Source organism: Rhinolophus ferrumequinum, chromosome 19 (genome assembly GCF_004115265.2).
Source record: "Rhinolophus ferrumequinum isolate MPI-CBG mRhiFer1 chromosome 19, mRhiFer1_v1.p, whole genome shotgun sequence".
Taxonomy (NCBI): Eukaryota; Metazoa; Chordata; class Mammalia; order Chiroptera; family Rhinolophidae; genus Rhinolophus; species Rhinolophus ferrumequinum.
The window spans coordinates 33,458,367-33,471,609 of NC_046302.1; positions in this window are offsets into that span (position 1 = coordinate 33,458,367).

Genomic DNA, 13,243 nt, shown 5'->3' on the forward strand with positions numbered 1-13,243 from the left:
AGTGGCAAGAAAAGAAACAGGATATCCATTTTGGAAGGAATCACAAGAAATTGGTTTGATGGAATTTGAAAGAGAGGGAGTGGCAATGATAAATTGGACTCTGGATACATTTGTAAACATCAGATGCTGAATGATTGGAAGTGGGATACGAAATGAAGAAAGGAGGTAAAAATACCTTCAAGATTTTGACTGACTACCTAGAAGGATGGAGTTGCTACAGATTGTGACAGAAAGACTATAGAAAGAATAGATTTAGGATAGCAGAAGAAAGGTCCAGATTTGTACATGTTATATTTGAAATACCTCTTAAACTTCAATTAGATCTGTGAATGTGAATTTGGATACACATGTTTGGCCTTCACAGGAGAGACAAGACTGGAAATATAACCTGTAAATTGTGCTAGGTTAAAAGTGACCCCATAGAATTTATTAGTCCTTTGTTGAATCTCAGAATGTGACTTTATTTGGAAAGGAAGTCCAACGTCTGAACTTGGATAACACTAGCTTTTGGAGGTCAGGAAGATGAGAAACCAGAAAAAAAGATTAAGTAGTAGCTGGTGGATTAGGTAAAAAATAAGGAGAGTAGGGAATCTGGAACCCAAATGGAGAAAGTGTACAGAAGAAAGAAATATGCTCAATGTTGCAAACAGGTAAAGTAAGGTGAAAACTGAGGACTGACCTTTGGTTTCACTAATATAGCAGTTACAAGTAAACAACATTAAATTAAGTTTTCTTATTAAAAATTACCCTAACACAAATAATTAAGTTTTTAAATCTCCAGAGATAACTATTTACACAATCCAATATAATTTCCAAGTGGACAGCTGACAGAGATGATGAGATGAGAAAAGCAGGATTTAATAATATTTTAATTAAAAAAACCTTAGTTCAGATATAAAGATGATGAATTCATAACTGACTATAGTGCTCACATACAAAAAGTAGAGAATTGAAGAAATACCCTGAAAACCTTCCACCATTTCATAAGCTTGCATTTAGAGGGCACTTGTTTGTTTACAAGTGCCCTCTAAAATGCAAGCTTATGAAAATGGTGAATTTTTGTTGTTCCACTTGTCCTTTTGGTTATAAAATAGAGGAGAGGGAAAAAAAAGGAAAAAAGACAAAGAAAGACCTAATACAAAGAAGGCCAGAAAGTGAGACTCATATGGGACCATTCTCTTTGTTGTCCCCATATGAGAATTGTTGATAGAATGCAGAACAACCAGCCAGACGTCTTTGTCAACAGCATTATGTTCCCCCACTGTAATTTTCTGCTTGAAACCAATCTGCAATTCTCCTGACATCAGTTTTCAATTTATTACCCCAGGTGGTTGGTCTCCGAGGAAGACCAGCCTATATATGCAAGCAGCTAAATTAACTAGCTGGGCTAGTTAATGAAAATGAGAATGTCTTGGGCTAGTTAATATTATGTATTTAAAGGGAGCATCTCTGTTTAACCTGAAGGCTATATTTCATTAGATTTATACACTGTAATACAATACCTGAAAGCTAAACAAAACTAGTATGTTTTGCTAGATACCTGCCGTATTTTCATTTATGTTCCAGATGAAATCTGCCCATCTTTGGCATATATAAACCTGTTCTCTCGCCTCAGTTACTGAGTTTGTTGTTCACTACTGTGGTCTCTATGTTCTAATGTCATAACATAGGTAATTCACTTGGATATTAGAGTAAGACTTTATTTATTTATTTATTTTTAATTTCCCCACAAGAGCTAATGCCAACTGTTTGTCAAAAGTCTTAGGCAGTTGTAACACTAAGTAATTGATTTCAACAGGTCTAGAGACATATAATCCTGCCAGTGGCAGTGCAGGATGATAGGGGCAGCACAAATGTCCAGGAAAGAAAAATAAGAGTCACAGAGGATGGAACACATATGGCCAGTAAAAGGCAATGAGGACTGCTATCCTTGTAATTTTGTTAGACAGAGAGGTATTGAGTATTTTGGTAAGCAAGAAGAGTTCACAAGGGTAGATCTCAAATTTAGATTTCATTAGAATCAAGTAAGGATCCTATTAAGAGATATTAATGTCTGAGGCCCTCTAAGCTCCTAGGCCTACTGATTTAGAGTATGGTGACAGAAGATCTTAGATACCTGTACCAAAAAGAAAGAAGATATCCTGCAGGAAACATTAAGCAGTGAAGCCAGTTTCTGGGATGAACTGGCAATGTCGTCTGCCCATGTCTGTTATGCTTAATAGACATATTATTAGGTCTGTTGTTTCACGTTTCTTGTTGAAAATTGGAAAGATACAGAGTCCTTCATGTGAAGCCTGTCATTTTGGGAGGTAGAGTAAAACACCAGGGAGTTAAAGAATAGTTCAAGAAACAGTCATTCCAGGAGATGCTGCATGCACACACATACATAAAGATTCCATTACAAAATACACTTGTGAAACACTGAACAACAATACCACCCCTTCAAAATACTGTGATGATCCAAACTACATGTTAATCCCTTCATATATGTGGAGTACTACTATCTAAATATCAATTCATCAGTTCACCTTTGTTTAAACTAGTCTTCCCAATATTTATTCGCCCACAGAAAACTCATTAGTCCTGCTTATCTTCAAGATCGTGTTGGAAGATGCTGCCTTGTTGGAATTTTATTCTAAGAACTTGTTTTTAACATTTGACTTTTGATTCATGAGTCTACATATATTTTATTTTAATAGGAACCTATCTTTTCTTGTTTTCAGAGTGGAAATTGTGCCGTTGAATATACTAAAGCAGGAGACTCAAACTCAAATGCACCTAGTATTCAAAAAAATAATAACATGTATAAATTGAGCCAGCTGCTAGTTAATAGGTAGAGGTGATGACTGTGGATAATTTTAAGAATTTCTTATTTACCTGTGGGTACACATAATCTTTTTCTAAATTCCTACACCAAAATGCAAATGCACTCTCTCTTGCTTTTATATCTATATCTATATCCCTGCCTATATATCTACCTATTTATTACCTATCGTCTATCTATCTATCTATCTATCTATCTATCTATCTATCTATCTATTTATCTATCTATCGTCTATCTATCTATATATCTACCAATTCATCTATCATCTATCTTCTTTAGAGAGAGAGTTTGCTAATGCAATTCAGGTTGTGGGCCTTCATTTTCAAAGCCTATTCTAAATCAATCTTGTCATCAAGAGTGAAAATTTCAATGTTTTTCTTCATAGCGTTTACTTACCAGTAATGAGCAGCTTTCATGAAAGAAGTCAAATATTGTAAATAATGGATACGCCATAAAGAGCCATCTTAATGGAATACATGACAAAACTATTTTATATTTTACATTTATTTGGGGTAATAACAGTATGCTGATGTATCCAAAATGTCTACTTCCCTATAGGGAAATGGAGAACAAGCAAGGTAAAGAAAACATTTTCAAAACCTGAGGCTATGAGGCCATGAACTCAAAGCCCCCATTTAAAATGAGCTTGCCTGATTTTCAGACACTAAGTATAAAAACTCAGATAATAAGACACCCCTAGAACTTATGCAGATATAAGAAAGATCTGCTTAAATTCTTCCAATGTTTTAAATGTCTAAATAACAGGTCTTTCCGAAAATAGAGTAAAAGCTAACCACAGCCAAAGGGACTTAGTGGTCCCATGCCGACATATCATAGGGCAAGGAAACAGAGGACACTTGATACCATGTTTCCCCGAAAATAAGACCAGGTCTTACATTAAGTTTTGCTCCAAAAGACACATTAAGGCTTATGTTCAGGGGATATCCTCCTGAAAACCCATTTTAGGGCTTATTTTCTGGTTAGGGCTTATTTTCTGGTTAGGCTTATTTTCTGGTTAGGGCTTATTTTTGGGGAAACACGGTAAAAGTGAGAGAATCCATCATTTATCTATCTATGTATCTATGAATCTATCTGTTTATCTATCTATCTATCTATCTATCTATCTATCTATCTATCTATCTATCTATCTATCTGAATTGTGTTGAGTGGGTGGAAAAGAGGGGGATGTTGGGGAAGAAATCAAAGGAAGCAGCATGACAAGCCTTCCTACATGGGGAAAATATTTCCGACTCTGGGAGGTAAATTGTTACAAAAATAATTAGAAGACAAGGAGCCTTCTTTTATGTAATGGAGAATTGCAGTCCTTTCTGACCAGTGGAAGTCAGAGAAGTCAATCTACCTGCAGTTGATTTTATTTCTTTAGATTTTTATGCTGTTTTTTTTTTTTTTTTTTAGTTAGTTAGTTAGTTAGTTAGTTAGTTAGTTAGTTAGTTAGTTTGTTTTCTGCTAATGTAACCCTCCATTAGCAGGTGTCTTTGAGTAATAAATAGGATAGTTGAGAGGAACTTGCCTCAGAGAAACTGCCTATCCTGGCATTTGCATTCTTGAACCTCCATCACCTTTCAAAGGGCAAGTTTCACCATTTTAGTCTAAACCACTTGCCCAGGAACACAGCATGCTGAAAGAAAGCATTTAACTTAAATATGGTAACAAGACTGGATATTCTTAGAAATCTATTGATTTAAAATGCTTCCCCTTCTCTGTTTAATTTTGTCATAGCCCTTGCAAAAGAGATTAAAGACTTTTTTAAGAATAATTTTAGGTTCACAGAAAAATTAAGAGGATGGTACACAAACCTCTTTTTTGTTTGAGATTTCTCACAAACCCCTGCTCCCATAGACACAGCCTCTCCTAATAATATTCCCACCGGAGTGATACTTTTTTTTTTTTTTTTAACCAAGGATGAACTTACACTGATACATCAAAATCACTCAAGGCCCATAATTTACATTAGGCTTCACTCTTGGTGTTGTACATTCTTTGAGTTTAGACAAATGCATAATGTTTTGTCTTCATCACTGTAGTCTCATGCAGAGTATTTTCACTGTCCTAAAAATTCTCTGTGCTCCACCTATTTATCCCTCTCCCAACCTCCACCCCTGGTAACCACTGATCTTTTTACTGTTTCCATAGCTTTGTCATTTCCAAGAATGTCATAGAGTTGGAATCATATAGTACACAGCCTTTTCAGATTGCCTTCTTTTACTAAGTAACATGCATTTAAGTTTCCGCCATGTCTTTTCATAGTTTCTTAATTTTGTAAGAAACTGACAAATTGTCTTCAAAAGCTGCTGGATTATTTTGCATTCCCACCAGGAATGAATGAAAGTTCTTGTTGCCCAACAAACTGATCAGCATTTGGTGTTGTCAGCGTGCCAGATTTTGGCCATTCTAAGAGTTGTGCAATGGTATCTCATTGTTGTTTTTTGTTTGTATTTCCCTGATGACATATTATTTGGAACATCTTGTCATATGCTTATTTGGCATATTTATATCTTTGGTGAGATGTCTGTTCAGGTCTTGGCCCATTTTGTTTCTTTTCTTATTATTGAGTTTTAAGAGTTCTTTCTATATTTTGGATACCAGTCCTTTATCAGATGTGCCTTTTGCAAACATTTTCTCCCAGTCTGTGCCTTGTCTTCTCATTCTCTTGACATTGTCCTTCACAGAACAGAAGTTTTACATTTTTATGAAGTTCAGCTTACTTCTTTCATGGATCATGCCTTTGGTGTTGTATCTAAAACATTATTGCCATATGCAAGGTCATCTAGGTTTTCTCCTAAGGAGTTTTATAGTTTCCGTTTTACATTTTGGTCTATGATCCATTTGCAACATGACACCTTTTTCTAGATGGGAAGAAGAATCTTGAGCCCTGTAGAAGCATCTCAAACATTAAATAACAAGAGTTGTGAAGACATAAGCAGCGTGCTATGTAGAAGAGACACTGAGCTATAAAGTTAAATGTATCCCATCCCTGGTGTTCTGCAATGGAATAAAGGTATACAAATAAACACAATCGGACCGCTTTTGTAACTAGTTAAGTAGAATGGACGTAATTGTGCCCATGGTCTCATATTGCCTATACATTCCGACTTCCTTTCTTCTCTTCCTGCTTTTCTTCTCCTAGGAGTTTTTGAGAGCCAAAGTATCTGACATCAGGTTATTTTAATGTCTGATACCTAATTCATGAGGTATAATAGAGTGACTCATCAAAGTACATCGTCTCCAGTAGTATATGTTTTATATTAATTCAACTGATTATAAAGAAAACTACTCTGATTATTGGAGATGATTTAGTATCTGTCCCTAATGTGTCACTTTAGCACCAATAACAAGGTTATTTGGTTCTGGGGGGAGTACATGGGTAGACAGATAATAAAACATGCCACTTTAGGATATCTCTATAATGTTCGAGAAGTGAAATTATCCCAGTTTATTTTCTCTGCTCAAGAGTAGGTCTTCAGATTCATTGTTCCAGTGTCAGCCCCTTTGGGCTACTGTAACAAATTGCCATAAACTGGGTGACTTATAAATAACAGAATTTTCTTTCTCATAGGTCTTGAGGCTGCGAGTCCAAGACCAGGATGCCAGCATGGCTGGCTTTTGTTGAGAGCCCTCTTATGGGTTGCAGACTGCTAACTTCTTATGTCCTCACTCAATAGAAGAAAGCCAGCTAGCTCTCTGGCTTCTTCTCATAAGGTCACTAATCCCATTTATGAGGGTTCTGTCCTCATGATCTAATTATATCACAAAGACCCCTCCTTCAAATACCATCACATAAGTGTTAGGGATTTCAACATATGAATTTTAGTGGGACATAGATATGGTGTCCATTACATCAGGTATCCTGGGAAAAACTATGTGCATAGGTTAAACATGCTTACATTGAGAAGGTAATTTATTTGTTTTGGAGTCTTCAGAGGTCCCTATCAACAACTTTTGTGCTTTTATCATGTGATTAACCATTTTTGCTTTTTCTTATTGTTGTTGTTTCTAGCATAGTAGGCTCTGGAAAATCCCACGAACATTGCCTTGGAAGCACAGGGAACTACAGATAAGTCAGAACAACTGCTTTAGATCTTATATCAGTTATTTCCAGCTGAGTGAGACTTAAAACTATCGATTTACCTTCTGAATTAACATGAATTTTGATTATTATTGAAAACACTTGATTGAAAAATTTTGTCCCTAAATAGAGATCTCACACATCAAAAAGTAGGTGAAAGTGATAATTTTTATAACGCAGAAATATAAAGAAATTGTTGGGCTCTGTGAATTAAAAATACATACTATAATTTCATGTTAGGTCTCTCTTGGTTATAATCTGCAAGGAAAATCTGTAAACCCTTTGTCCAATAGCAGCCTAATTTTCATTTTATCTTACTTTTTCCTTTTGTTAATGAACTCTTTGAAAAGGAAACAATGGGAAAGAAAAGATAAAAGAAACTGCAGCTCCATCAATTTTCTCATTTCTTCTCATTAGCTAAGAGACCAATGTTAGTACCTTTGTGATTTTTGTAGTATTGACTTTAGGCTATTTTCAACTGTGAAAATAAATGACTCCCTCCATTTCTTTTTGTTTCTTCTGAATAAGAAAATTCTATGAGCTCAAGTATAGTACAGGGTTAACAAAATTTAAGATGCGTTTTACTGATACCCAAAATAAAGTTAGAGATTGAAATAGTGTTGAATCACACTGCAATCTCTCAATTTTGCCATTTGTACTTTGTCTTACGTTTTTTAGTAACATGTTTAAAATTGTTTCATCCTTATAGAAAATTATTCTGTTTAACTTTAGCTAATGACTCTCATTATACCTAATAATATTTTTAACATAAAGTATATGATAATTGATGTTCACATCAATGTATATGTTTTGTATAAAAAATATATGTATGTGTATATATTTTCTTTTTTTTTTTGGCTAGGACCACACCTTGTACTACTTATTTCATTCCTTCATTCTCTGTTCTAATAAATTATGTTCTTAATTTGTGTCTTTTTTAAGTACAAATAGCCAGATATACACACAGAAACACACACACACACACACACACACACACACACACATATGTATATATATATATTTTTTTCGATCTGAGAATCAATGTATTGTAATAAACAGATATTAACATTTATTTAACTACTGGTACATTCGGATTTGTTCAAACCAACTCTTTGTTCAAACCAACTTATTTTATATCCTTATTTCAATTATTTCTTTGCTTTTTTCTCTTTTGCATGCATTTTTTTTTAAATTTATCACCCACCCATTTGCTATTTCATTCTTACTTACCAGAAATATATAACTCTACATTTTGCTTATTTTATTTTAATAGTTGCCCTTAAGTTTTTAGAACACATACTTTACTTAAGGATGTTGAAAGCAATATGTACTCACTCCACCTTGTCAAACTAAAGCTGTGTGATGGGCTGACCCAAAAAGGATTCCTGACAAATTTCTTCCTTGCTGAATTTCACTATAAAAAAGGCTAAATATGTGCTCTCTAAGCAGCTACTGGATTCAGTCACTAGTAGTCCGGTATTCTGTTTCAGCTAAAATCATTCCTAAAGATTTCACGATGCCATTCCCATATCACATGCTACATATGTCAACTATTAAAAATTATATCTATTCTTCTTATTTAATATTAATCATTATTTTTATATTGTTAATGCTAGTTTAGAGTCATCACATGGTTTAGCAATTTAGTTGTTCAGCAGTACTTGTAGCATTTCATTATCTATGTTAGGGTTATCACCCCTCTTGAGTTCAATCATAGTTTTTTTCAATATGGTGTTGATAAGTTGTAAATTCTCAGTTCTTTCCTTTTCTTTCCTTTTCTTTTCTTTTCTTTTCTTATCTCCTCATAAAATATCATTATTAGGGATTTCATATCTGGCATAGATGAATAAGCTTGTAACAAATTAATTATCCTTCACGTAATAACTATAAACTATATATGAAATTTTAAAAGTCTGCTACCTAACATCTCTAGAGAATAAATAAAAGCAGGGATAGTTAAGGAGTTAAAGATGTACATTGTAATGCCTAGAGCAATAACTATTAATCAATAAATCATTCAATCAATCAATCAACCAAAGATATATATATATATATATATATATATATATATATATATATACACACACACATATATATATTTAGTTAAAATAAAATTTTAAAACAAAAAGTGTACTTAAATAATCAAAAAGGGTAGGACAGGTAAAGGAGAGGTCAAAAATAGAGAAGATAAACAAAAAGTAATAAAATGGTACATTTAAAATTTTTTATATCAATAATTGCATTAAATGTTAACAGACTAAACACTTATATTAAGAGCAGAAATTATCAGAAGGGCTACAATAGTAAGATTCAACTCTGTACTGCCTACAATAGAAATATTTTAAATATATTGACAGAAAATAGACAGTAAGTAGATGTAAAAAAATACGTATGCAAATAGAAACTTAGAAAGAAGTGACTGTACTAAAACCAGATACAATAGAATTCAAGAAAAAGTATTTCACCAAACACAGACAGAAACGGAAGTTTCGTATCAATAAGGAATTAATCAAGAATATATAACAATTGTTAACATGCATGGGTAAGACAGAATTCTAGGATACATTAAACAAAAAATGACAGAAAGAAGAAACAATTTTAAGAGTAAGACATTTTCAATAGTAGGAATTCTAACATTTCTCTCTTGGCAATTGATAGAACAACTAGACCTTGATACTGTATCAATCAATACATAAATAGCTGAACAAGACTATCTCTATCTCAATTAATTGTATCTCAAAAAATTGATATCATATAGAAGATATCCTCTAAGCACAATAGAATTAACTATGAAATCAATTATAATAGATTATGTAAGAAAACCTAAATATTTTTAAATTAATCATCAAAGTCCTAAAAATATTATAAATCAAAAAAGAATCACAAAGAAATCAGAATATTATTACTAATGAAAATGTGTAGAAATTTGTGAGATGCAGGCAGAGTACTAGTAGGAGAAAAATCCATAGGTTTAAACATTTATATAAATGAAGAAAGGTTTAAAGTCAATGAGCTAAGATTTCAATCCCAAAAGCTAGAATTAGAGGGCTGGCCCGGTGGCTCAGGTGGTTGGAGCTCCACGCTCCTAACTCTGAAGGCTGCCAGTTGGATTCCCACATGGGCTAGTGGGCTCTCAACCACAAGGTTGTCGGTTCAACTCCTGGAGTCCTGCAAGGGATGGTGGGCACCGCCCCCTGCAATTAAGTTTGAACAGGGTACCTTGAGCTGACCTGCCTTCCAGATGGCTCAGTTGGTTGGAGCGCAGGCTCTCAACCACAAGGTTGTCAGTTTGATTCCTCGAGTCCTGCAAGGGATGGTGGGCAGAGCCCTCTGCAACTAAGATTGAACACTGCACCTTGAGCTGAGCTGCCACTGAGCTCCCAGATGACTCAGTTGGTTGGAGGGCGTCCTCTCAACCACCAGGTTGCTGGTTCGACTCCTGCAAGGGATGGTGGTCAGCGCCGCCTGCAACTACCAATGGTAACTGGACCTTGAGCTGAGCTGTGCCCTCCACAACTAAGCCTGAAAGTACAACAACTTGAAACTGAATGGCACCCTCCACAACTAAGATTGAAAGGACAACAACTTGACTTGGAAAAAAGTCTTGGAAGTACACATTGTTCCCCAATAAAGTCTTGTTCCCCTTCCCCAATAAAATCTTAAAAAAAAAAAAAAGCTAGAATTAGGGAATAAAGTAAAACTAAAGTAACTGCTGCAAAAAAAGTAAATAAAGAGCATAAGTCAGTGAAATTAAAAACATACTACAGAGGAGCTTAACAAAACCACCAGCTGGGAAATGTCCAATAATTTTGAATAAAAATAAAAATCATGAATATCAGAATTACAAGAGAGTGCTTACTGCAGATACTGCAGATGATAAAATAATATTAAAATGTCATTGCTTCTTTTCCTTTTTGTTGTTGTCTATTATTTCTGTGTAGTGGTATTCTATGATTTTCCCCTCTGCTTCTTCTTTTATTACAGTATATATTTCAGTTCTAGATATTTTTTTTTGAGTGGTTACCATTTAGTTTATCTAAAAGAAAGTTTAATATTTAGAGTATTCCATTTTCTTCAGCATGCTTGCTTTCTCCATTCCCATATTCTGGTTCAGGCCTTGACTCTTCCCCTTTTATGTTTTGGTTGCCACAAATTGTCCCTGTTGATGGTGGTAGAATAGCCTCCTTTAGTATTTCTTGCAGTGCAGGTCACATGTTAGAAAATTCCCTCAGCTTCTGTATGTCTGGAAAGGTCTTCATCTCCCCTTCATATCTAAAGTATATCTTTGCTGGATATGTTATTCTTGGCTCATAATTTATCTCTTTCAATAGTTTGAATATTTGGTTCCACTCCCTCCTGGCTTGTAGAGTTTCTGCTGAAAAATCTGATGATATTCTAATGGGCTTCCCTTTGTAGGTTACCGTCTTCTTTTCCCTGGCTGCCTTGAGGATTCTTTCTTTGTCATTGATTTTTGACAGCTTCAATACAATGTGCCTTAGAGAAGGCTTGCTGGGGTTGGGGTAATTAGGTGTTCTATTTGCTTCTTGGATTTCAGGATCCAGGTCTTTCCACAAGTTTGGGAAGTTCTCGTCGACTGTTTGAATATACTTTCTGTTCCCTTCTCTCTTTCTTCTCCTTCTGGTATTCCCATTACTCTTGTTTTGCTCTTTCTGATGGAGTCAGAAAGTTCTTGTAGAGTTCTTTCATTTCTTTTAAGTCTCAAGTCTCTTTCTTCTTCCATCCGTGCCATTTCCAGGTTTCTATCTTCGATGTCACTGATTCTTTCCTCCATCTGGTCAACTCTACTACCTAAGCTTGCTATTTCATTCTTCATTTCTTTTATTGAGTTTTTAATCTCCAGAACAAACAGTACCTCCAAAAAGGGGCTAATATCCAAAATATACAAGGAACTCATGCAACTCAACAGCAGAAAAACAAACAACCCAATTGAAAAATGGACAGAGACCCTCAAGAGACATTTATCCGAAGGGGGCATGCAAATGGCAAATAGACATATGAAAAAATGCTCATCATCACTATTCATCAGAGAAATGCAAATAAAAACCACAATGAGATATCACCTCACCCCAGTCAGAATGTCTATCATCAACAAGACAAATAGCAACAAGTGTTGGAGAGGCTGTGGAGAAAAGGAACCCTCATATACTGTTGGTGGGAATGCAGACTGGTGCAGCCACTATGGAAGGCAGTGTGGAGGTTCCTCAAAAAATTACAAATAGAATTACCATATGACCCAGCAATCCCTCTTCTGGGTATCTACTCAAAAAATCTGAAAACATTTATCCATAAAGACACGTGAGCTCCAATGTTCATCACAGCTTTATTTATGGTGGCCAAGACATGGAAACAACCAAAATATCCTTCGATAGACGAATGGGTAAAGAAGTTGTGGTATATATACACAATGGAGTACTATTCAGTGGTAAGATAAAATAGGACCATTTGTGACAACATGGATAGATCTTGAGATTATAATGCTAAGCGAAATAAATTGGACAGAAAAAGTAGATAACCATATGATTTCACTGATATGAGGTGTATAAAACAAAAACACAACAAATAACAGGACAAGCAAATGAGAAACAAAAACTCATAGACACGGACAATAGTTTAGTGGTTATCAGAGGGTAAGGGGGTAGAGGGATGGTAGATGAGGGAAAAGGGGATCAAATATATGGTGATGGAAGGAGAACTGACTCTGGATGGTGAAAACACAATGTGATTTATAGAGGCTGTAATACAAAATTGTATAACTGAAATTTATATAACTTTAATAACAATTGTCACCCCAATAAACTTTAATAAAAAATAAAATCATGAAGATATTCATGCCAATTTCATGTAAATTAACACATTTCATTAAAAATGCCACTTGCAAAAATTTATGCAAAGTGAAACCAAAAGCATAAACAGCCCTATACCTATTAAAGTACGTAAATTAATTATCCAAGCTTTCCTGCCAATTAATTTCTAGGCCCCAAATTTCTGCCAGTAAATATATCAAACATTCAAAAACAAAGTAGCACCAACCATACACAATATCCTTCAGAAAAAGATAATAATTGTTAAATTGTTTTATAAGGCTTACACAACCCTGAGAGCAAAATCTAACAAAAATCTTAAAAAACAAACAAACAAACAAACAAAAAAGACAAATGTTCCTTATGAACATTGCAAATATGCTTAACAATATATAACATTTAATCCAATTGTAGATAAAAAGGATGATAGTATGACTATTAATAAAGGGTAGCTTTACATTTAAAATCATTCCATTTTATATACAGTATTTTAGAATAAAGAAAAACTCA